General features: G+C 48.5%; 3 pseudogenes across 1 annotated transcript in view; 1 reads left to right on the top strand and 2 right to left on the bottom strand.

Annotated features, from left to right (window-relative positions):
- LOC143695956 (uncharacterized) overlaps positions 1–26122 on the top strand; it is a 758734-nt pseudogene that overhangs the window by 375534 nt on the left and 357078 nt on the right. The gene's annotated exons all lie outside the window — the stretch shown is intronic.
- Positions 1178–4410, bottom strand: LOC143695905 (uncharacterized; annotated as a pseudogene).
- LOC143695907 (uncharacterized) overlaps positions 18730–26122 on the bottom strand; it is a 53992-nt pseudogene continuing 46599 nt past the window's right edge.

The following is a 26122-nucleotide window of genomic DNA, read 5'->3' on the forward strand; positions in this document are numbered from 1 at the left end:
CTCTAGTGCCTGGGTGGCCCAGTGCCTCTGGGCAGGACTTTTTGTTTCGTCTCCCCTAGGGAACTGATTTAAAGCCAGCAGGGTGGTTGCTAGGATGCGCACTTGATCTTTTGGCCAGATGGAATTGGTAAAACCCTCTGTCAGGCTTCGACCTCGCCCCTTTGTCTTAGCATTGGGCCGCTCCCTCCCTCTAGGCTTGCCCCGCCTCCTACTGGGGGAGGCCAGTGCCTTGTAATGAGATTTCCAACCCATGCTTCAAGCGGCGTCAGCTCCCCCTCCGTGTCTTTTCCTTCCTTTTTGCCTGCGCGTGTCTGCGCTGTCCTGCAGACCTTCTCTGTCTCTGCCGATCACGCCCGTGTCCGCATCCCCCCCTTCTGGCGCCCACCACCCCGTGGCGCGTAAGGCGGAGGCCCTGCCCAGGCTCCCTCGGACTCTGAGTCAATGGCAGCGCCCCGCGCCTCCGAGTTAATGGCGGTTCCCCGCGCCTCCAAGTCAATGGCAGCGGCCCGCGCCTCTGAGTCAATGGCAGCACCCCATGTCTCTAAGTTAACGGCTGCGCTCTGCACCTCTGAGCTAACGCCTGCACCTCACGCTTCCTCTAGCAGCCTGTCCCAAATGACCACTTTTTCCCCTCAGCCAGCGTGCCTGAGCTTGGGAGCTGCGAAGAGCATCCCCGCGGCTGTAAATCCCCACACTCGGCAGACTCACGATCACCCGCAGTCTGTGCGGCCGCCCCCACACCCTGCCGGGGCCCCGCCTGCACACAGTCCTGTGTGGTTTTCCACATTTCCTGCTCCTGCTGAACTTTTCACAGAGCCTGCGTGACTCTGCCCCATAATTTAAGATTTCGCCCCGAGCCTGAGGACAAAGCCTCCTCTGCTAGGGCCCCGGTACAACTATCCCACACTTCGAGGTGGAAAATATCCACCAGCTGCCCAATAACCCCAATCCGCAGGAGCCTCGACACTACAAGGATAAAATCTCCTGGCTCGCAGTCTATGCCCCACTGCCTATGAATTTTAAAAATGACCTTTGGGAGGTACTCCATTTTCTCCTTCGCCGGTCCTCGGCGCCAGACTTCCTCCTTTGCCGGTCCTAAGCGCGAGACTTTCCCCTCTCGCCGGTCCTCTGGGAGCGTCCTCCCTGCCGGGGACAGTCCTGCTGCTCCGGCTGCCGTTCACTCGCCCAGGCGGTTCCTGCTTCCCGGATTGTCCCGGGTTTCAGCACCACTTGTTGCCGCCGCTTGGGGCGTGGGGTCCTGGGTCAAGAACGGCTCGGTGGCAGCACCTTTGCCACATGGACCAAGTACACGCACACACCAATGTGGTGGACGGTAAAATGGCCTTGATTAACAGTTGAACCAGGTCATTTATAACAGGGGTTAACGGTAACAGGTAACAGTAAAAGGGGAGGGGTTCTGCCTGACCGTAACATCGCAATATCTTAACCTCCCACACATCGGACCCTCAGGACCCTGCTGCCGTAGCTGTACTGACAGCCCTGAGGAGCCAAATCCCCATTCCAGCTGAAAGGGATCTGTGGGATGGATAGGGTCCAGTGCTTGGTGAGCTGTTGCTTCAAAAAACAGCAATTGCAATGCTTCCTCCTGAGAAGGAGTCCAATCCCATTTCACCCCGTTTGCTCAGCAAGTCATGAAGGGGCCTAGCAATTATTGAAAGATCTGGAATGTGTTTTCTCCAGAACACTAATAATCCTAGAGCTTGCAGGAGATCTTTCCTGGATTCAGGCATTTTGATCTGATCTAAAGAGGTTAGGATATCAGGTGGAATACATGTCATACCTCCTTTCCAGCAAATTCCCAAAAACTTCACTTCCTGAGAAGACTTCTGAATTTTCTCTGGGGGCATCTGCAAATCAAGACTTTCTAAGTGAGAGATTATTTTCTGCTGATGTTTCCCTACTACCTCTATTTCACACACCCCCCCTCCCCCCCCCCCCCCAGCCCAGAATGTCATCAATGTATTGATAAACAGCTACAGGATCAGGTTTGGGTGTTTTTTCTAATTCCTGGTCTAAAGTAGGGTGGGCCACAGTGGGGGAGTGTTTGTAGCCTTGGGGAAGCCTAGTGCAAGTGTATTGCTGTCCTTCCCATGTGAAGGAAAAGCGGTCCATATCTTCTGGCTGTATGGGTATCATAAAAAACATGTCTTTGACATCTATAGTTGCCATGATTGAGTGAGCTTTTTCTTGAATTGATGTCATTAATTCAGCCAAATTTGGGACCGCTGCTGTAAGAGGGTCTGTGTTGGCATTAAGCCTGCAGAAGTCTACTGTCAGCCTCCACTTCTCATTGGGTTTCCAAACTGGCCACACTGGCAAGTTGAAAAGAGAATGGGTATTGACTATTATTCCTTGGTCTCACAAGTCCTGTATAACCAGTTGATGCCCTCTTTGGCACCAGAAGGTAGAGGGTATTGTTTTACATGAGTAATTTTGCTAGACAGTGAGGAGGATGCAGCTTGGAGCAGTCTCATGTTAAGACGTGGCACGCCAAATGACCACAGGAATCCCTCAGAATCTTCCCACTGCCTCCCAGCAATAACATCCATCCCTAATAAATTGTTTGGAATATCCCCAATTTTGACAACTAATTGATTCTCCTCTCCATGGAGCATGAGTTTTACTAAGGCCACATTCATAGATTCTGTAGTTCCTAGGGCATTTAAAGCACAACATTGTTTCTTTGTTGGAACAATTCTACACTTCTGGGCATCCTTTTTGTTAGTGCAGAGATTTGTGCCCCAGTGGCAATCAGAAAGGTTACAAGTGCCTGTTTGAGGTCTGTGATAGCTGTGATCAATATATCTCCTGATTTATGTTTAGTGAGCATTCTCAGATACATCCATGCTCCAGCCCTTTGCTCACCTATAAGGGATGGAGAGCCTAGTTTCTCTGGTTCTGTGTTTGCTTTGGCTCACATCCTAAATTCTGCGGGAGAGGCTGGGAGAGGGTTTCTTTTGGCTCACTGGCTGGATTCTGAGAAGGGAGGGGTGCACTGGGTTGAACTGATAAATTCAGTTTTCGATAGTGCCAATTAGTTATTATTTTCTGTAATTTATCAAGGGGCAAACCATCCATCACCTCTCTGGGGACCCCCCTTTTAACTTCCAACAACCACCAATGGTGGTGGTTAGAGATCTGTTTTCCCTTCCCTAAATTTTCACCGTGAGGAGCCGTGATAAACCAAACACCGTTTGTTTTTTCTGATTTCTCCTCCAGGGTTTTTACAGGTCCATATCATCTACTGTAATTAATCAAATCTACTGCAACCTCGCTCCATGCCCAAACTTTATGGCTGCTGGCAGGTGAATCAGATTGAGAAGCTGGGGGCTGTGAGGGGATGGAGTATGGAGTGAAACCAGGATCAGTAGATTCAGTTTGGTCAGTGGGGTTACCAAGGAATCTATCTAGTCTCTCTACGGGACCCAAGGCCATTATGGTTTTCTGTAAAATAATTGCTGTAGGTTTAGGAAGCCATCAAATTAAAGGAGTCATAATTTCAGGCTTTACAGGTAATTGCATTGGTGACAGAAAACCAGGAATCAACCTTTTTCATGAATCATTTGCAGGCAGGTGGCTTTGTGGGCGCCTTCCAAAAGCTGGTCGGGGGCACTGACTATAGCTAAAGGGTCTCCCCTTTCCAAAGGATTAATTCCCCCGGCCCAGAAAGGCACACATTGTGTCAGGGACCACGTGTCACGCTTATCTCCTGTTGTTAGGAAAACTCCATGTCCCCAGTACCCACTGGCCTCCTGTTCAGTTAATTTAATTTGATCTTCACCAGTGAGGGACACTTGGAAGACATATTCTGTCTCCGATTCTTGTGGGAGGCACCCAAATTCTTTCTTCAGCTTAGCCAATTTGGTAGTGCTGAATGGTATTTGTTTAGTTGTGATATGTGGTTCAAAATCTTCATCATTAATATAATTATATTCTGTTTTAACCAAGGATCTCAAATGAGGGCAGCAGTTTTCTCCACAGTTTTTTTGCTGCCTCTAGTTCCTTATGGGGATAAATCTGTTTAATGTGAGGAGTTTCTTTTCCTCTGCCTGTGTTGAGGAATCAGCATTCAGTGAATTCTTAACATGTTCCTCTCTAAGGGCAGCTTGTAACAGATGGATCTCATTATTTTCTTCATTTAATTTTTTTTCCAAATTTCAACTAGGTTTTGAAGGGAGTCCATTATAGCTTTTTCCTCACTTCTTCACTTTAAGAGAGTTTTTATAGCTGCTGTGAGACAAGCTCCCAAAACTGAGCAGAGAATAGTTTTATTTTTGCCCAGTTTAAATTTTGTTTCATGTTGTAAAGAACATACTCTATCAATAACATTTTCCAAATTAAATCAGTTACTTTGTGCCCGTTCTTCTCCTCCGGGAGAAGGTTTGGCATTGTGTTTGGCTAGTAGAGCATAAAATTCAGCTTCAACTTTTGTGCTGAGGTTTTCCGTCATTTTGTGAAGGGACCAAAACCATGACAGAGATGTGTAGACTTAAGGCACACAACCACACAGCCTCTGCTGTGTTTCCCTTGCTTCCCTGGGTGGGTGAAGAGACTAAGTGTGCCTGGGAGGTTCTACTCAGTTACTTCAAATAGTCCCTTCACTTCCCAGACAGTCCAGATTCACACATACACAAAAACAGTTTCCCTTTTTGCACTAAGAGATCTTTTGTGAAATTCTGAAGACAGAGCCCTCAATTGAGTATGGGGGTGCTTTTCACCTAGGCATGTGCAGTTTGTGGGAAATTTGAGTCACTCCCTTTCCTTTTTAGACAACCGCTCACCCCTTTCAGGGTATCGGGCTCGGTGCGGCTGGAGAGAAACATCCTTCCCCTGTTACAGACTACACACAACCCTGCAAACCCCTCTGTCTGTCAGAATCCTGTCCATGATGGCAATTTAATGTCACGATCCACTCGTACAAGTGGGGTTGTGATGGTTCATTAACTGATCTCAGAGTGCAAAAACAACAGAGAGGGGATTTCAGTCTTGATCAAAACAAATGCACCTTTTATTGAGTGCCCACGCAGAAGCAATAGAAGGATTAGAAAGGAGATAAAGGATAGAGGGAGAGAGAAGAAGACAGGGGTGGGAATAGCTACCAACAGAGAGACAAAATCCTCGTGGTCCAGCCAATAGATCCATCTTGTCACGTGGGGGAGAATCTCAAATTCTTTGCATAACTCAGGGGTTTTTTATAGTCATCCACCAAAGGGAGAACAGAAAAAAGACAATGGAGAATAAGTCTATTGAAAATGAGTAAGACAGTCCATGTTCCAAAACAGGACAAATCAATCTCAGCGGTGAGCGAGACCCATTGTTTTCAGGATTGGTGTCTATGAGAAACCAGTCTTGGTCCAGCAAACACACCTGCAGGCAACACTTGGCAAACATCCCACTTCAGTCAGGCCCGCGCCCCTGTGTTAGAATTTTAAGAGTCTCAGTCTCAGTCCTTGGGAGGGGGCTTCCCTTACAGTGCTTGTGAGGCAGATGAGGGATCTTCTATGGGGGGATCACCAGAGTTACCCCAGAAAGTTCATCTGGCCAAGAGGTGGGGAAATTCATGGGCCATTGTGATGAGCAGGGATCGTGAAGCAGGTGTAAGTGTACAGAGCAAGCCGCTCCCTGACAGCCCCTGCTCGAAGCAGTTGTAACGTGGGGGCACAGCAAGCACAGCTGCAAACAATCACTTGGCGAGCATCCACCCCAACCAGGCCAGAACTCCAGCCAGGGTCCTCAGGGTCTTCCTCTCTGTCCTTGTGACGGTCGTGAGGCAAATGAGGGAAACTTTGGACCGCCTCTTACAGCAGTTTACTTTATCTCTTCCTCAACAATCCCCCCTCTGGGAGATATCTTCTGTTATTGGGCCCTTGAGTGTCACTGCATGACTGATGAAAAATTCATCATCCCATTGTGAGATGCTCCGGCCAGAGGGAGGAGCCAAGCATTCCTACCTGGATATAATTTGACATTTGGAAGAAGAGAGACAGCCTTTTCCCACTGGATTCCCAGAGGAGCAGCTTTCTTTTCCACTGCATTCCCAGAGGAAGTCCAGGCCCATCTACGCCACCACTGGAGCTTCAGAGGAAAACTCCATCCTTCTACAGGATCACTGCTTCAACAGAACCCCACCTGTCACTGCAGGAGCACTGCAGCCACCATTTAATAGGACTGCTACCACCACTGTGACCCACAGGGTGTCAGGTCATATTCTGACTCTTCCAGTGGGGTTTTTTTGTTTGTACTATTGCGTTTGTATTTTTAGTTTTCCTCGTAAATAACTGTTATTCCCATATCTTTGCTCGAGAGCTTTTTAATTTCAAAATTATAATAATTCAGAGGGAGGGGGTTTACATTTTCCATTTCACAGGAAGCTCCTGCCTTCCTTAGCAGACATCTGTCTTCAAACCAAGACAGAATGCCATCCATATAATGTAGGATAATGGCATCTGGGAGAGTCCTTTGGATGGGAGATAGGACAAGGGCCATGTACCACTGGCATATATAGGGGAGTTTTTCTCACTTTGGGGGAGGACTCACCAGTGGTACCGCTTCAGAGGTGCCTGTCTGTTCAGGGAGGGGATGGAAAAGGTGAACATGGGAGCATCTTGAGGATGGAGGGGGATGTTGAAAAAGCAGTCTTTGATATCAACGACCACCAGTCTCGAGTCACAAGGAAGCAAGGACGGAGAAGGAAGGCTGCAAGGGACCCATGTCCTCAATGACCTTGTTAATTTTACAAAGGTCATGGAGGAGCGTCCACCTGTCCTTGCCAGGTTTTTTGAGAACAAAGACAGGGGAGTTCCAAGGGCTGTTGGAAGGTACAATGTGGCCCTTGGAGAGCTGCTCTTCCACAAGAAGCTCGAGGGTATGTAATTTCTCTGTTGAGAGGGGCCACTGATCCACCCACGGTGGGGTGTCAGTCTTCCAGGTGATTGTGGGGTGGTGCACTCTGCAGTGGCCCCAAATAGAAATCCCGGGACAGAGGTGGAATATCAAGTCAAGCTCCCCACTGGGACAACAGGTCCCTGGCCCACAGGGTGGTGGGTGCCCTGACTACAAATGGCCTGATGGTGGCAGTTTGGCCCTCCAGTCCCTCTGTTGTGATAATACGCTCGCTCCTCATGGAGATGGCAGCTTCTCCAATCACTGAGGTGACTCCAGTGACAGGAGTCAGCTCCTGGTTCAGGGGCCATTGAGGTTGTGTAATGATAGTAACGTTGGCCCCTGTGTCCACCATCCCTTGTAGGTGGATGTCATTACCTTTATTCAACTGACTGCACTTTATAAGGGGCTTGTCTTGGCCCATGATTTCAACCCAGAATGCCATTGGGTGCTCTGGGATATTGTCTATGCTTAATGGCAATAAAAAGGCTTGGGCGATCACAGTCTCTCTGTGCAGGAAGTGTGGTGGTTTTGTGCAGCAGAAAGTGACTGTGATTTCGTCACTTGGCCCAACAGTTTGCACTTCCACTATAATATGTATTTCATTTGGTCCATGAATACATTACCTATTACCAGCACATCCCTCAGGCCCTCTAGGGGTCCATATTTTCTGGTGGGAATACGATAGAAAGCAGAGTCATCAAATTGTATAGACAAAGCACTCACCAGTTGGTGTCACGTCCTGACCTGAACTTGCTGGAAAGCCTTGGTCACTCTGGTCTGTTGTTCGGAGTATGAAGAGCTCCACGGGAATTTCCCACATATTGGACCTCCAGAATAGTGGGGAGGGTACAGTGAAACAGCTTTCCATTTGCTGTCTTCACACGGGGCCACCCTGCAGTCTGTTGGAAGTTTTTTGGCTGATAATGCTGCTGGTGGTGGTGAGGTTACTGGTGATAACAAAACTGAGAACAGTTGTTAGAATGTCTGTTGCAATCCATACAGTGTGATGAATGGCACCCCTTTGGTGGCTGCTGGTCTTTAGGCATTTTGTATTCTGGACAGTCCTTCAAAAAAAGGCCCAGTTCCCCACAATTAAAACATTTTGCAGTGTCTTGGGATGTTAAAAAGGCCCTCTCCCTTAGAGATTGCCGTTGCCACGGTGTGTTCAGTGGAAGATAATTTGGTGCAGGCCTCGTCCATCTGGTTGATTGTAGGTTCTGGGTCTTAATATTGTTTTGCACTCATTGTTTGCCTTTGCCAAGGCCATTTTATTTAGCACTTCCTTCTTGGCCTCTGGGCCTTCTATTTGTCACTCAAGTGCAACTTTAAGTCTGTCTACAAATTTCATGAAAATTTCACTTGCCCTTGTTTAATGTTAGTGAAGCTCTGTGTATGTAGGGTGTCGTCGAGAGTGAGGAGCAGGGATGTCTTTGCAGCAGTGGTGATGCCACTGAGTGCAGCTTCTTGTAAGTCCTTTGCTTGGTCTTGTGGCTTCTGGAAGTCACCTTCTCCTGCCATTTATTCAAGGGTTAAATTTGGTTTGTTGGCATCTTTTGAATATGTGTCCGCCAGTGATTGGAGATGCCTTTTTTACTGCCTCTCCCACAGCATGTACTCGACCGGGGTGTGAGACTCTGTCCAAAGTTTCTCTCATCTGCCTCACAATCGTCATTGGGGACCACTGAAGAAAAGACCCTTGTCTGAAGTTTCTGGCCCTGTTGGAGAAAGTTACATGCCAACGGCTCCGAGACCTGAGCACAGTGCTAAGCTATTGTTCACAGGTGTTGTTTGCTGTATGATGCACTGAGCCCAATGAAAGAAGAAGGGGGCATCTTGCCTTTTTGCAGCAATAGCCTTGGAAGCTGTCCCACCTCTCAGCCTGGCTGGACTTCTTCTGAGTCTTGGGTGGTCCCCCACAGAAGACCCTCACCTGTTTTACAACCACCGTGACAGACAGACTGAGATGTAAGGAGCCTCTCCATCAAAGACCGAGACATGAAACCCCCATGTGAAAAGGCCCCTCTGCTCCTTCCAAGGACTGGCACTGAAACCCCCAGCCCGGGGCAGGTGTGTGGGGGAGGCAAGCTGACCAAAGCGAGATGTTTGCCTGCAGGTTGTGACCGCTGGACCAAGAAGACAATGGCTCTCGTTTACTGCTGAGAACATGGACTACCTGTTACATCTATTCTTTATTGTATCTGTTTTCCCCCCTCCCTCACAATTTTCAATAGAGTTATCATAAAAAAAACCTCTGAGTTAGCGAGAGATTTCAAGATCTCCCCAGATGTGACCTGGTGAACTCCATCGGCTGGACATCAAAGGACTTGGCTGTTCTATGTTTGGTAGCTATATACCTTCCTTTCTCTTCCTCCCTCTTTTCCTTATTTTTCCCTTTTTTCCCCAATTCCTCCCCAATGCATTTGGTTATTCAATAAAGGTGCATTTGTTTTGATTATCACTGCAAACCCCCCTGTGCCGTGTCGGTTTTTTGCACCCTGAGATCAAATCCACAAACAATCACAAAACCCGTTCGTAAGGATGGATTGTGACACAGAGAGCGTAGGCAATTCATGATATTTTTATTTTCATGCACGACCAAGAGACGGTCAGAGAAGGTGGCTTCAAGAAATTTTTTTAAGAAATGCAACCCCCAACCATATTCCTTAGCCACTTTGCAGAGCTCCTTCAATTCCCCATAGGGGATCGGTTCCCAGGAATTGATTGCAGTCACTCTTCTGCTGTGTTTACATATAATTGGCAAGCCCACAATCTTTTTGGTGAGCTCTGAGCCCTCCCAGTGGCTTCCCTCTGCAGCTTGGCCCAGTGATCCTCAGACTCAGGACTGGAATCCGGGTCTGCAGAATCCCTATTTTCATCCTCCGAGGAGGATGGAGGGCACTTGATGACTGCATGGAGCCTCTTGGGGCAGCCAGAATCTGCCTGTTTGTGGGCAGCTGTGGAAGCCAATATGGGCTCCTTCTGGTCTCTGTCATCACCACTTCTGGCTCCAGTGTTGTGGGAATGGGAATGGGAGGGACTATCAGGAGGAGTCAAGAGAGGAAGGGGTAGGGTTGGTGTGCACAATGGGGAGGGGATTCCTGATAGAGAGGGGAAGTCCCAACATGGACACACTTCCTGACACAGAAGGGAGGGGCAGGGCGCGATTACAGGAATAGAGAAAGTGGGAGGAGGGTCAGAGGTGTCGTTTTTGGCAGAACAGGGAGGTGACAAAATGGCCATTGCCTTTGTGGGGTCAGCACCATTTTGTGGAGAAAGGGCAGAAAAACTTGGAGAGGGAGAAGACAAGATGGCGGGGCTGGCCACAGTACCAGCACTGTCTGGGAGAACAACTGGGGGTGGTAGAACTGGGTACATGGGCATTGGTAAGAGGGTTAGGAGAGAGCCCAAGGCAGCATGGCCAGTGCTGCCCTGGAGAGGGGACAGAGGACACTGGGAGATGTCAGGGTGACGGTAGCAACCCTGCGCCTGCTGGCAGGATCCATCTCCCGATCCTCCCTGAGGCAGGGAAGAGAGTTTAGGGATGTGGGGGGAGGAACGGGGAGAAGGGGTGTTAAACTGGGGTCCCGAATGTTTCCCAACGTTTTCTACAGACTTAGCAATAAGGCCAAAGGATAAAATTTCCCCACTGAAAGATCCCCTTTAACTCAAAGAACATAGAATCTTTTCCCTATATGGTCCCAGAACTCATTAGAATGAATTCCCTCATAACATCAGGAAAATACTTGAACAATCAATGAAGAAAACATTTTAAATCTCCCTTTGAAAAATGAAAATTTTCTCCAACAAGGATTCCTTTAACTTGGGTATAAACTTCCCTCTGTGGGTGGGTCAGTTTGGCTCCCATCCCCACACTTTCTCCCAACATCCAAGAGGAAAAGAAGCCAAAGGAAAGACAAAAAAGGATGACCCCCAAATATAGTACTCACATGACAGTGGGTCAACAAAACCTCTCCAGGTTGTCTGTCAGCTTCAACCGATCTTCTCGCCTCAAGAAGGTTGCTGGTCGCCTGTATGATTCCCCCAATAAAACTTAGGAGTCTCCTCTGGGAATTGGCTGCTCTGAACATGGCTTAACTTCAGTAGCCAAAAAGCTACTGAAGACACCTCCAGGAATGCTCCAAAGAGGTCCCTGTTCAGGCTGCCAGCTGTCACAAGCCACAAGCCCGTTGGTGGTGGAGAGAGAGGCAGCGGAGCCGTGACCTTCCAGAAGTGTCTCCAGTAATGAAGCCGCTCGGTGGCACAGGCACACACACACACACACACACACACACACACACAATCACTGCAGCACACACTTCTCTTGTAGAATCACCAACGACAAAGAAATGGGAAGGGTCTTTGTACGGATTCCAGAGAAGGAGGTTTATTCCAGCCACGCACAAAGGAGTTCAGGGACAAAGACAAAAAGAACAGTGGAAGGTCTGGGTTTAAATACAGGGGACATGGGGGGGCGGAACAGAGCATCAGGGCCAATGGGCTGAGGGCTCAGGGCAGTACAGAGGGGAGACGAGGGGTGGCAGCCAATAGGGTAAAGAGGGTGGGACACTGAGGCAATATGGGGCCAATGGATAAGCAGGGAAGGGAGAACATTCAAGGACATAAATATAAGGAAAAAGGGAGGGAGAGGCCAACAGTCCAACCAGGGAGGTAGAACTGGGTACATTTGCATATACAACAAAGCATCCTGGAAGAGGGTCTGCTCAATTGCCCTGAACAGGGGAGATTTCTCCAACTTGGGGTCTGTCTGTCTGTCCAAAGGCCTATAATGGCCTTTGTTCTGTAGGCCCACCGGCCTCCACAGACACTCAGTGGAAAAAGGGGTTTGAAGCTTTGTTTGTGAAATTTGTGGGACATGCAAACCTGAATATTGCAGCCCTCATGACTGACCACCTGGCTGGAGAAGGAAGCCACTCAGACCCTGTTGGGCAAACCCACATTCCTAGTGAGGCCCTTGAGGGTATTACTGAAGCTGTGCATAGCACATTTTTAAAGGTTCCTGATGCTGTGAGCCCCCCAAAAAGTATTTACTTATGTAAAGCAAGGACTGGCGGAGCCTTATATGCAATTCAATGGCTGCTTGAAACAAGCTCTTAAAAGACAAATTGAGAATGACATTGCCAGACAGGTGTTGCTTTCAAAATTAGCTGCTGAAAATGCTAATGAGAATTGTAAAAAACTTCTGAAGTCCTTGTCTAAGGAGGAGCCCACCCTGCTGTAAATGATAGAGGCATGTAACCACCTGTGTGCCTTCAGCATAGGGCAACCGTTACTAATGAACCTTACTGTGGGGGCTGGTATAGCAAATGCCTTTGTGTGGAAGGGGCCAACAGCAGGCCTGTTAGCTAAAGGAGTGAGAAGAAAGGTAAGAAGCAAGAAGTTGATAAGGATTCTCTCCAAGGCTGTAACTAAGGAGACCAAGAAAAGTAAGGAATTGAAGAAAGATGAGAACTTTGCAGCTGGATGAAGTATTTTTAGAAAGTCAGTTGAAGTCACTGTAACTTATTACCAATGATGTTATGTTGATTTATGGTGGCCAATGGTTAGGGTAGAAGAAATATAAACAATTAGAAAGTGTATAAAAGGTCAGCCATATTCGATAATAAAGAGTTGCCATCTGAGACTGCTTGTGCTCTCTGCCTTGTGTCATGACTGCCTTGAAAGCGACATCTGGTGACCCTGATGTGATTCAACACCCTTAAGAACATACTTGATCTGGACCCATACGGGCTCCTAGAGACTGGCAGCCATGACTCACTGGGACGTAGTGGGGGAGGCGGCGTTGGTGCAGCTGAGAATGGCGGGTGGAAGCCACAGGGAAGCCCAGACCTGATTTTCTCCTATCAAGACACCTGGAAGTAGGTGAGCCACCAACTAGTAATAATGGGAAATAATTTATCTAATGAAGAAGAGACTGTTTTGGCTACATGGAAAGTTTTGTTAAGAAATAAGGGAATTAATACTTCAGACTATGCCCTTCGTAGTATATTGCTGTGGGCTAAATCACAGGATTTTGGCACTGATCCCGACACAGCATTTAGTGTTAAAGCATGGGAAAAAGTCGGGGACAGACTGTAGGAAGTCATCTGAGTGGGAGATAAAACTTGTCAATCCAGCTGTTACCTGGGGATTGCTTTTTGAGGCATTAAAGGAATGGAAAACCGAGCAAGAACAAACAGAGCAGGAGGTGGATGAAGAATTGGGGTTGATAACAGAAACTGATGAAGGGGATGAGTCAGAGGGGGCCTCTGATGGGGAACTTGGTGAATCTATCCTTGAAGAAGGTGCAGGTGCCATGCAAGTTACCAGGCAGGCTACCAAAGCTTCCAGGAAAGCTGCCAGAGCTTCTGGGCTGGATGCCAAAGCTTCTGGGAAAGCTGCCAAAGCTTCTGGGAAAACTGCCATAGTATCTCCTTCTCAGACTCCTAAACCTCTTTATGTCACAGCTGCACAGCAGCTCCTGATGGTGCCTGTATACACCACACCACTGCACCAGGTAGCTGAAATGTCTTTAGCAGAGAGAGAAACCCAGTCTTCTGCCCCCCTGCTTCCCTCTGCTCTAGCCCAGCCATCTGCCCCTTCGCTCCCCTCTGAGCTGCCTGAACAATCTCCAAGGTCGTATCCTCCATTACCTGACAGTGACAGCGACAGCGAATCAAGTGATGAGTCGCCCGCAGTAACATCGGAGTTGGGGCAGGGAACTGTTGACAGTTCACCTTCTAATAGCTGTAGCCCTACTGCCCCATGGACTTTGCCCCCACGTCAAGTAACTGGGCTTCCTTGAGAGCCTCAGTGTCCTGGGTTGACTATATGATGCTTTTATCCCCAATTATGTTATGTTGAATAATAAGTTTTGCACCTTATATTATGTTGAATAATAAGTTTTGCACCTTTAAGACTGTTCCAGAGAGTGAAGCAGCGGGAGAGAAGAAGCAGCAGGTTTTTTTCAGACACCGTACTCACTCCTCCACATTTCTGCCCCTTGACTGTTGTTGTCTGCGGATGGACTGACAGTGGGACAGAGCTCTCTTTTGCTTTTAGTTAGTTTTAGCTAGCTGAGGCAAAGAAGTTCCCTACTCTGGGGACTTTTGTTTTTTGCCCTTTTCCTTGGAGCTCCTGAAACCCGCTCTGGACTGAACACCCAGGGGAGCACGGGCAGCTGCATCTGTGGCCCACCAGGCCGGGCCTGGCCTGCAACATTTCCAGCACCGGAGGGACTGATCAGAGACAGAGTGAGCTGAGCCGCAACCCGGGGAGGGACTTTCTCAGTTTGTCATTTCTTTTGGAGTGGCAAGAGATTTTATTGTTTGATATTGTTAAGGTTTTGTTGTTTAATAGACAGGTTTTTTCCACCTTTCTCCAAGGAGGTATTTTCTCCCAGACCAGTTGGGGGGAGAAGAGCAGATTGGATCTGCTTTCCTACTGGAGCTCCTTTGGGGGATTCTCTCCCAAATTTGCTCTAAACCTGGACACTCAGGAGTTTTGGGAATTTGTTAGGAAGAAAGCAGCTGAAGAAAAGAATTGGGACATGATAGAAAGATTAGGTGCTCCAAGAGTACCTCAGGAGAACAGTGCTAATGCAAATGTTGCCTGTGATAACCCTATGGCTTTTCCAGGTTTTAAAGCAGCTCCTGGAACAGGGCAGGATGACAGTCATCACATCTTTGCCTGGAAGGTTGTGCAAGATCTCCAATCCAAAGTGGCTCAGTATGGCATTAATTCCTCAGAGGTAATGCAATTAATATGTGTAATTAATGCAGATATGCTTGCACCTTATGACATCATGCATATTGCTACTATTTCATTCCAGCCAGTACAATACGGTGTATTTCAAGACACTTGGAGGCGAGTGGCTGAGCACACAGCTGTAACAAATGTGCAGTTGCCTCAACACGACCCTCATCATGCTGTGGGTGTTGATGCCCTACTGGGCACTGGGCCTTTTGCTAACCCAGATTCACAGGCAAGGTGGGATCCTTCAATTTTGGCACAAGCTCAGCAAATTGGCACGAGTGCTTTAATTAAATCAATGGAAATGGCAGCTCCAAAACAGAGATATGATACTATACAACAAGGGATGAGAAAACCATTTTTGCAATTTGTGGAAGAGCTTGCTGCAGCCATTGAAAAACAGGTAGATGATGAATCTTTGCAACACAAATTCTGTATACATTTGGCTAAAGAAAATGCAAACTCAGGCTGCAGAAAGATTATTGACACTTTACCTGGGGAACCCACATTGCCTCAAATGATGACTGCTTGCTCAAAAGTTGGTTCAGTAGAGCATAAAATAGCAGCTCTTGCTGCAGTTCTAAGACCTTCATCGAAATGCTATAATTGTGGACAGCAAGGGCAAGTAATGGCACAGTGTAATACCCAGAAAATAACATCTAAATCAAATGCAAGCAGCAACGTTATGTGCAACCATTGTGCTAAATTTGGGCACTATGCTAAACAATGCAGGAGTAAATATCATGCAAATGGTCAGCTGTTGCAGGGAAACAAGAAGAGGAGCACAAAGGGGCATGTGGGAAAACAAATACCCCAAGAACCACAGCAGCAAATGCGGGCCTCCCCAGCACTGCAAAGCTAAACATTTGTGAACAATACTCAGGGGCAACAAGTGGGTCTGCAGGGATTGATATACCCACCGCTGACACAGTAACCATTCTGACAAAAGAAATGTGCAAAGTGCCCCTCGATGCCTATGGTCCAATAGGATGGGGATTGAGTGCATTTTTGATGGGAAGATCAAGAACTACACTTAGAGGTATTCATGTGCATCTAGGGCTTATTGATGCTAATTATTTAGGACAGATTCATGCTATGGTACCCATTTGTGACCCTCCTGTCACTATTCAGAAAGGAACTTGCATTGCTCAACTCGTACCTATTGTGAGTTCTGTTCCAAATACAGTGGACCGAAGTCGTGGCACAGGAAGTTTTGGATCAACAGGGATACCTCAAGTGTTCTGGGCTCAGAAAGTTACGGAGAACCACCCAGAAAAGACATGCATCCTCACCGCCAGTGGATGTCATCCAGGAACCATATCAGTAACAGCCTTGATTGACATTGGAGCAGATGTCACAATACTCTCGTGACTTTGCTGGCCTCAATCGTGGCCTCTCACTCATGCAAGTTTTGGACTTCTGGGGTTGGGTGGTGCTACAACAGGTGGCCTGTCAGCCATTGTAATTAATGTGAAACATCCTGATGGCCAACAAGCTAACATCAGACCCTATGTTGCCGATGCTCCTCAAAGTTTGTGGGGATGACATTGTTTATCTCAATGGGGTGTCAAAATTACTACGGATTTTTAATGGGGGCCACTGTGATGCAGGGCAATGAACGTCCAGTTGTAGCCTTGATATGCTTGACAGATAAACCTGTCTGGGTTGACCAGTGGCCCCTTACTAGCGAAAAGCTTACTGCCCTGCAAGAATTAGTCACAGAACAATTTCAAGCAGGAAATATTGAAATATTCCTGGAATACCCCTGTTTTTGTAATAAAAAAGAAATCGGGAAAATGGAGACTTTTACATGATTTACGGCAGATAAATGCTGTAAAGGCAACAATGGGAGCTTTACAACCAGGCCTTCCTACACCTACAATGATTCCACAGGAATGGCAAATAGTTGTCATTGGTTTGAAAGATTGTTTCTTCACTATTCCATTGGCTGAGCAAGACAAAGAAAAATGTGCTTTTACTGTGCCTTCCATAATCATGCTGAACCCTGAACCCAATAAAAGATATCAATGGAGGGTACTTCCCCAAGACATGAAAAATTCGCCAACTATTTGTCAATGGTTTGTGGCACAGGCCTCGTCAAAAGTGCAGGAGCAATTTAATAACTGCTACTGTTATCATTACATGGATGATATCTTGTTGGCATCTGATAACAAACAACAGTTATCAGCTCTTAAACAATGTGCTGTAACAAATTTGAAAGCTTTTGGTCTGATCATTGCCCCAGAGAAAGTGCAGGAACACATGCCTTGGAAATACTGGTATGTTAGTGACTAACACTCAAGTTATGCCTCAACCTGTGAAGTGAGACATTGATGTTAAAACTGCTACTGATGTACAGAAATTGGTTGGTTTAATAGGTTGGATTAGATCATATTTAGGCATAACTAATCATCAGATGCAACTATTGCATGATTTGCTCTCAGGCACCACCTCCTCTACTGATGAGAGGCAATTGACCCCAGCAGCAAAGACCCTAGAAGAAATTGAATTAGCCTTACCACACACATTTGTTAACAGATTAGATACCTATGTTGGTGTTCAAGTGTTTATTTTGAAGGACCATGAAATACCGTGTGGAATACCGTGTCAATGAAGTGATAACTGGGAAGATCAACTGCATATTCTGGAATGGATATTTTTATCTTTCAATAAAGATAACAAAATGTTGTAGTGTGTTTTTATATTTTGTAATACTTTGAAGTAGTTTGTTTTGTATTCCCATATTTTTCCCAAATGGTTTATCCCAGACTGTACCCCCCTCCCTTTACTTGTGTTATCCCTTTCCCGGGATGAGATCATCTCCAAATCCCCACCCTGGCTCTCTGTCAATCACTCAGCATCTCATCCCCCTATCCAGAAGTTTCGGTCCAAGTTATCGAGTGATTAGCCAGAGGCTAGGGGTCAGCCCCCCAAGTCCTGCCCCATACGCTGTTCTGTGTGTCTATTCCCCCAGCACCCATCCCCCAGAGATACCTATTGGTTAGTAAAATGTTATCTACTTTTGGTTTCCACCTCCCTTTAAATGTAACCTTGGGACAGCCCCCGGGACTCTCGGCAGGAGCTCCTTCGGGACTCCTTAATAAAACATTGGATTAACCCCTGCTGGGAGTCGGCCCTTTCTCTTCTACCGATGTCTCTGCCGTCTCTGCTGCAGCGAAGGTAACCAGCCTGAGTGCCCTCAGCACCCTCGGGGCACAGAGAGTGTCTCCCCGCTGTCGGCCGTGTTGGGGCTGCTCCCCCCAGTGTCTGCCGACCCGGGTCCGGCCCAGGGGCTCCTGAGAGGCTTGCAGAGAGACTGAGACAACAAAACAGTAAAACCTCTTGCTGCTCTAAAAGAGAGACAAACTCACCAAGTCCCTCTGTCGGCTGTAGCTCAGCTCACTCAGTCCCTTATCAGTCCTTCTGGTGCTGGAAATGCCGCGGCCCAGGCCCGGCCCGGTGGGCCACAGGTGTGAGCTGCCCGTGCTCTTCTGGTGTTCAGGCCAGAGCAGGTTTAAACAGGTCCAAAGAAAAGGGGAAAAAACACCACAGTTCAGGAACTTGTTTGGTTCAGCTAGCTAAAACTAACTAGAAGCAAAGGAGAGCTCTGTCCCGTTGTCTGTCCATCCGCAGACAACACAGTCCCAGAGCAGGAATGTGGAGGAGCAAGTGCAGTTTCTGAAAACAAACTGCATGCTGCTTCTCTACCCCTTCACTCTCAGGACAGGTCTTGAAGGTGTAAAACTTATTATTCAGCATAAACAGAACAGACTGGGGATACAAGCACCAAATAGTCAACCCAGAATATACCTCAGGGACCATTCAGTACTCCTTGATGTCACCAGAAGATAGGATTGAATGCAAAAGATTTTATGGGGTTGAAATTTGACAAATCTGCTCTTCCCAAGGAATTCCCATTGTAGGCCTGCGTCCTGATGGAGGTTCCTGCCTCTGGGTTTATCTAGGTACCCTCAGAGAACCAGGAAGATGTGGAGCCCCCCAGCCAGATGCCTTCCAACTTGGATCACCAGGACCACGGATCATCAGGGCTCTGCCCAATGGGGTCACTGGGGATCATCCGATGCGGATCCTCTCATGGAGGATGGAGCTGGAGCAGCGCACAAAGCTCTTCCCACATTTGGGGCACTCACAGGGCTTCCCTTAGTGGCGCCTCCGTTGGTGTTGGGTGAAAGTTGAGCTCAATGAGAATCTCATCCCACACTCCCCACACTCATAGGGCCTCTCCCCAGTGTGGATGCGCCGGTGCAGGGTGAGGGTGGAGTTTTGCTTGAAGCCCTTCCCACAGTTGGGGCAGCAGAAGGGCCTCTCCTCGGTGTGACTCCGCTGATGTTTGAGGAGATCGGAGCTCCTGTGAAACCTCTTCCCACATTGGGGACACTTGTAGGGCCTCTCCCCAGTGTGGGTGCCCTGGTGTTTTCTCAGGTCAAAGTGCCACCCATAGCTCTTCCCACATTCCAAGCAGGTGTAGGGCCGTTCCCCCGTGTGGATGACCTGGTGCCGAATCAGGGCCGAGCTTCCTCTGAAGCTCCTCCCACATTCCCCACACTCGTAGGGCTTTTCCCCAGTGTGGATCTTCTGGTGTTCCGTCAGCTGGCACTTGATGCTGAAGCTCTTCTCACACTCCCCACACTCATGGGGTTGTTCCCCAGTGTGGATCCTCTCATGTTTCCTCAGGCCAGAGCTGTATCTAAAGCTCTTCCCACATTCCACACACTCACAGGGCTTTCCCCCAGTGTGGATCCTGTGGTGTTGCATCAGGCTCCCCTTCTGGCAGAAGCTCATCCCACATTCCCCACATTCATAAGGCCGGTCTCCAGTGTGGATCATCTTGTGTTGCATCAGCTGGCCCCTCTGCCTGAAGCTCTTCCCACATTCCCCACACTCAAAGGGCTTTTCCCCAGTGTGGATCCTCTGGTGTTGGATCAGGACAGAGTTGTGGCTGAAGCTCTTCCCACACTCCTCACACTCAAAGGGCCTCTCCCCAGTGTGGATCACCTGGTGCTGCCTCAGGCTGGAGCTCCAGCTGAAACGCTTCCCACATTCCTCACACTCATAGGGCTGCTCCCCAGTGTGGATCACCTGGTGCTGGATCAGATCTAAGCTCCGACTAAAACCCTTCCCACATTCCAAGCACTTGTGGGGCTTCTCCCTGCCATGAGGCTTCTCCACCAGCTCTGAGCTCTGGCTGGATCTCTGGCCGCCTTCCTGGCTCAGGGGGGGCTCTTTCCTCCCTGCAGCTCCCTGGGCTGGGTTTGCAGCCCCTCCTCGTGTGGAATCTCCAGGGCTTTTCCTCCTCCTCCATCCAGACACGCCCTAGGAATGAAAAATCCTGGTTTGGAGAAAAAAACAAGATGAGAGTGCCTTGGACTGGGAGTTCCTCCTTGCCCAAGTTCATCTCATTAGGTCATTGGGCATCTTGTGTCTCTAAGAACCTCCAAAACACCACAATTCAGCACAAAAGTCCTCCAAACATCAAGACACAGATCAATAACTTCCAAAACATCAACATTCAGCAAAAGCCCCCTCCAAATATAAAGATTCAGCCTCCACAAAAAAACAAAGCACCAACAATTAGCCCAAGAAAGCTCAGAAACACCAAGATTCACCCCCGGGAAAATTGTGGATCCCAATCCCCTGTCACCTGCTGCATGTGGGGGGGGGGCAACGCTCCTGGGACTGGGGTCAGAGGCTGCAGATACAGGGAGAGGTGGAACCTTGTGCTGCTTCCTCTTCCTGTTCCTCCTCCGGTGTCCCCACTCTTCCTCACACTCCTCTTCCTTCTGCTATTCCTCCTTCTCCTGCACAATCCCACCTTCTCCTCCCACGGGCATCGTTTGACCCTTTTGTTCCTCAACCCTGCTTCTCCTTCCCTTCTCCTCCTGCCCCAGGCCCAGCACCCGCTGCCGGCTCCCTCTTGCCCCCAGACCCACAGCATCCCACGGCAGGGGCAGGGATGGAGCTGGGGCAGGTCGGGCTGGGGCAGCGCTGGGCTCTCGGCCGCTCCCGCCCGCACTCGGTCCCCACTGCAGCCGCTCCCGCCAGGACAGCGCGAGGGGGCCCGGCCTTGGCGCTGCCCCACTCCCACCTCCCCAAATTCCCCTCGCATTTGGAGAACAGGGCATGGATGGTGTTGGTGTGCTGCAAAGGGACTGGGTGAGGGGGAGTGTGCAGCAATATGCTTAAGGCAAAAAGCCGCAGAAGGAATCTTTGTGGGAAGGAAAAGGATGATGGAAAAGCAGAGGAAGAGAAAAATACTGAGGACTGGGATGTTTTTCAGCAGGGTCTTATCCTCAACATTTGCCAGCTGATCATTTGTATCCCCGGTTTCCAGGAGAGGAAAACAAGGAGGTCAGGGTTTCAGGGGGTTTCTCTGTGGGGGGCAGCGGCAGCAGCGGGCGCAGAGGTGCGGGACCGGGAGCACGGGCTGGGGGCCTGGGGGGAGCTGCGGGGCCGGGCCGGGGCTGTGGGGCAGCCGGGGCTCAGCGCCGGGCGCTGCCTGACCCCACCAGCCCCGGGCAGGGCCGGCAGTGGCCCCCGGCCCCCAGGAGGCTGCGGGACGCCCCGGCCGCTGCCCGGCCCCGTGGAGCTGCCGGCCCTGCCCGCCGGGGGGCGCCTTTGGACACTGCGGCAGGACAGGGACCGGCTCTGGGATACGGGCTGGGGAGGGCACCCTGAGCACAGGGACGAGGAGCAAGGAACACCTGGGAAATACAGATTGTACATGGAAGGATCCAGATTTTCTTCTAAGGATTTGGTTTGGGTCCTTGGAGAAATGAATGATTTTGCAGAAAACTTAGCAGCTGTCAGAAGGTTAGGGTTAGGGTTGAGTTGCTGATGAGAGCTGATTGCTGGGTGCTTGGGACCTCTGTTTTTTTGGGAGTTTTCCCAGGAGCGGGGGAGGGGGGGGACGGGGGAAGGGTGCAGAGATGCCGGAGGATTCAGGCTGGGGGTAGGGGCTGGGCGCAGTTGCCGGCCCTCTCTCAGTTTTTTGTCCCTCTCTCAGGTTTTTGGAGGAAGGCAATTGGAGCCGCTGCTCTTAGGCTGCTCTTTCCACTGCTGCTGACAGAGCCCGTGTGAAAAATGTCTATGATTGGCTTTTCACAAACATTAAAATGAGTATTATACATGTTATGTTAGGAAGTTATGCTGTAACAATCTTTTTAAGTAGTGTGTTAAATGTAGTTTTAGGTTATAACATAATGTTAAAATAGAAACTATGTATGTGGGATAGTTTTTTAAAAAAGGAATGAGGACTCACACCAGATAGCAGCCACAGGACACCTAAATCTTTCAGAGAAGAATATTTTATTGCTCAATTATCAGAAGAAATGAACTTGTTCCTGCCTTGCTCAGCTCTGAAGATGCCATCAGGATGAAGAGGAAGAAGCTGACACTGACCAGACAGAATCCTTTGTTGGAATGGAATTTATGTATCACATATGAGATGTACAAATATGCAATGGGCTATGGTTTTTCACAGTTAATCCTCTATTAACGTGTGTCCTTTTTTGGGCTTACTTTGCCCAGGAAAAGGTACCCGAGCCGTTTGTAACTCTTTGTTTCCATTGTCTTGTATTGTCCTAAATCCTAATTGTCCAAATTTTTATTACTCTAATTGTATTACTATTTTTATAACCATTTTATTACTATTAAACCTTAAAAATTTTAAAAACAAGTGATTGGCGTTTTTCACAATTATGGTAGCAGAGGATGGTTACCAACACCTCACTGCCGGTGCTTCAGGAGAGTCAGAGTGGGGAAGGTGCCCCCTGCCCTCTTCGGCAGCCTCGCTCTGTTTGCCCTCGGGTGACCGACAGACACAGGTTATGGTGGACAAAAGGAGACAATAAAACAAAGACAAGGGAAAAAGGCTCCTACAACCATGGCAATTGGCCCCCTAAGAGTAGTAATGTGCACGAAGAACTCGGGAAGGAAAAGGGATTGGTAAGTATTTCTCAGGGGGGATGAATGTGAGTGAATGAGAGGTGGGCTGGTTGTGCCAGACCTGCCAAGTGAGTGCTGGAGTCTCCCATGCTGCGTTTCTGACTTTCCGCGGTAAGTGGCCAGTAAAGAGACAAAGTGAATGTTAAAAGGAGTGAGAGAATCCCCCGGGGTAACTGGGACTGGGTCTCAGAGAGGGGCTGGACCCCTCGGAGGAAGGGAGCAGAGGAGTTTCCTAGCCCAATCCACTAGCAAATGGGACAAAAGGGGCTCCTAAAAACCTGCTGGGTTGAGGGATAAGAGTGCCCAAGATCATCCAGAATTAAAAACTGCTGGGTTGAGGGATTAATATTCCAAGAGCATTCAGGGTTAAGCAAAATTCTGCCGGATTGAGAATATGCTCAGGAGCATCTGGGATTGGACAACACAGGTGGATTGAGAAATAAAAAAATGCCCAAGTGTTGGGGAAGATGAAACAGGAAAGCCTTATAAATATGATTGTCTGGCAAAAGATTTTGACAATATAGAAACTATAAGCAAGATTGAAATCAAAGCAAGCTTTGAGATACCTCAGTTACTGAACAACTGGAAAACAATGGTGTGGCTGGCTGAAGGTAATCCCCTTTTGATGGAACAATTCCCTCTGCTTGCAGACAGATCCGAGGGTCAGAGCAGATCCTGCCAGCTTGGCAGAAGGGGTCCAAAGAGGAGTTTTTACGGTTTAAAATGTAACACAGTGTGGTAATGTAATGATTCTTATAGGCTGTATGTAAATGCTATAGGACGTGCATCTTGTACTAGATTGGCTGTTGAGAAATAGAACATTCGACACAAAAGAAGATTTATTGTGTTGTAATGGGAACCTTACTCTCTTACGCTTTTGCTCTCTTACGTTTTACTCTCTCACCCTCTCATCCTCTCTACCCCTCTCTTCTCTCGGGCCTGCTCCAGCTGTGCCTGGCAGCTCCAAGCAGGGCCCTGCACCCGGGCCCTTTGCAATAAACCGCAAGTTCCAGGGCCTGGCTGCAGAGATCTCTCGTCTCCGTCCGTCCCGACCGTCCTACCCCCCAACGCTCCTACACCCAAGAGCACCTGGGGTTGGCCAACACAGCTGGGTTGAGGGATATCCAAGAGCACCGGGACTGACCAGAAACACCTAAACTTGTAATAGGTGATGTGAATGTAAAAGGTACCTTATTGTTGTCTTGTTTGTGTGTGAGAGTGAGTCACACACAAAATCAGCCTCAGCTTCCCGGGCAGGTGGGAAGGGGGGGCTGTGGAAAGAGGAGTGTGTGACCCACAAATAAGCCATTGTCCCTTGGGTGGGTGGGGGCTGCGACAGAGCATGTGTGTGACTGCAAACGGGCCATTGTCCCCCCGGGCCTGTGAGGGGGCCGTAGCTGAAGAGTGTGAGTGACACAAATCAGCCTCACAGGTGAACGGGCACCGGAGGCAGCAGAGTCAGGGCCCTCCCAGGAGGCCGGGAGATACTGAGACCCAGAGGCCAACGCCAAGGGGAGGGGGCCACAAGGACCCGCGATTCTCTGTCAACAGGGATCCACTTTGTGTCCTGAGCGTGTGAAAGAATGTGTGGAAATGAATGAGAAATAGAAGCGAGTGAATGTAGACAAATGAAAGTATATGTAATGTAGATTGTGTATTTTAAGCTTCACTATATCTCCTTGGAGGGAGGTGGATTGCACTGAAAGTAGTGTGAGAAAAAGGTTTTTTATTTTTAAGTGTGTAGTTGAAAGAAAAGTGGTATTTAGGTTGTTAGTGAAAGTGAAAAACAGAGGCAGATGATGAATAGATAAGATCTTGAAAAATGAGACAGAAAACCAGTAAGTTGGATTACAGGGAAAAAAAAAGAAAAAAAAAATAGCCCTTTGGGAGTTATGTTAGGTAACAGAGATACAAATCCTTGCAAAAGGAGAAAGTACAGGGTATGTAGTAGTTGATGGGAACAACATGCAAACTATGGAAAAAGGGAAATTAACCTTAAACTAGTAAGCTCAAACTTGTGAATTATATACTTTAAAAAGAGCACTAGAATATTTAACACAAAATAAAGGAACCATATATACTGATTGAAGGTATGCCTTCAGCTCTGTCCCCTGCTCCTGTACCAATAAACCCAGTTTCCTGAGATCATACCCAGACCCATCCTGCCGACTTTGTCAGCTTTATAAAGCAGCCGTACATACCTTTAAAAATTTGGAAAGGAAAAAGATTACTTAATTCAAGAGGAAAAGGTTTAGTACATGAGGAACTTATTTCAGAGGTTTTAGAGGCATTAAAATTACCTAAAAGACATAGCTATAGTACATATTAAGGAACCCCAAAAGGGAAAGACCCCAGAAATAAGAGGAAATAATTTGGCAGATGACGAAGCCAAGGATGCAGCAGAAAGTGGAGCTGAGTGAGTTATGTTAATATTAACTCCAAACGAGGAAAAACTGGAAATTCCAAAGTTTAGGGAAGCCGAGAAAAAAGAATGAAACAAGACAGGAAGTGAACAAGATAAATCAGGGAAATGGAAACCTCTTGATGGAAGACAATTACTTAATAAAATGGTTACTAGGAAAATATTAGAAGACATGCATCAGAAAACCCACTGGGGTAATCAAGCTTTGTGTGATCATTTTTTAAGGAACTATGGGTGCACTGGGATTTTTGGAGTAGCAAAGCAAGAAACTGAAAGATGCTTAATTTGCCAAAGGATAAATAAAAAGGTGATGAGAAAAACAACATTAGGAGGTCGTGAGTTAGCTCGTCGACCATTTCAAAGCATCCAAGCAGAAGTTTAGATTTGTTAGGTTCTGGATTTATTTGTAAAAAAACCCGTTTAATCTAGAAGAAAGAGAATATGCCATAAGTTAGACAGTAGATTTTAGGAGAATAAAAATCTTTAAAGTATCGGAAAGCCCCTAGACAAAACAAGAAAAGAAAAAGAGGAAATGAAAGGGAGGGGAACAAGAGGAAAAGTCAGAAAGAGAGTGGGATCCTCTGCAGCTCTTGCCCCCTCCGTTCGCGGCCGGGGCGCCTGTCCCGGGTCCCGGCTCGCTGCCGCCTCAGCTCCGCCTGCCCCGGTTTCCATCCCAGGTGCGGGCTCACTGCCCAGGGCAGCTCCACCTGCCCCGGCGCTGGCGGTGAATTTGTGTGCCCTGCTCCCACTGCCCGGCCCGCGGCCGCTCTGCCGGCCATGCTGGGGAAGATGGGGGTTGCTCTGTCCTGCCGCGTGGGCCGAGGTCACCGCGCCGACCGCACCGAGGGCGGGTCCCAGCCATCCCATCCCCGGCTGCCCTGCCCGTGCCAGCTGCGCTGGGCACCGCCGCTGCTGCTGCCGGGGTCTCCCACCTGCCTTTTCTCTGCCGGGAGCTGCCGGATCAGCCGCCATAAGCCATGTGGGGGCTGCCCACGCCCCGGCTCGGTCTCCACGGGAAGATCCCCCTCTGCCGATTCCGGCAGCAGACCCTGCCCACACTCCCACCGAGCCTCGGCGGGA

This window comes from Agelaius phoeniceus, chromosome 27 (assembly GCF_051311805.1).
Source record: "Agelaius phoeniceus isolate bAgePho1 chromosome 27, bAgePho1.hap1, whole genome shotgun sequence".
NCBI lineage: Eukaryota > Metazoa > Chordata > Aves > Passeriformes > Icteridae > Agelaius > Agelaius phoeniceus.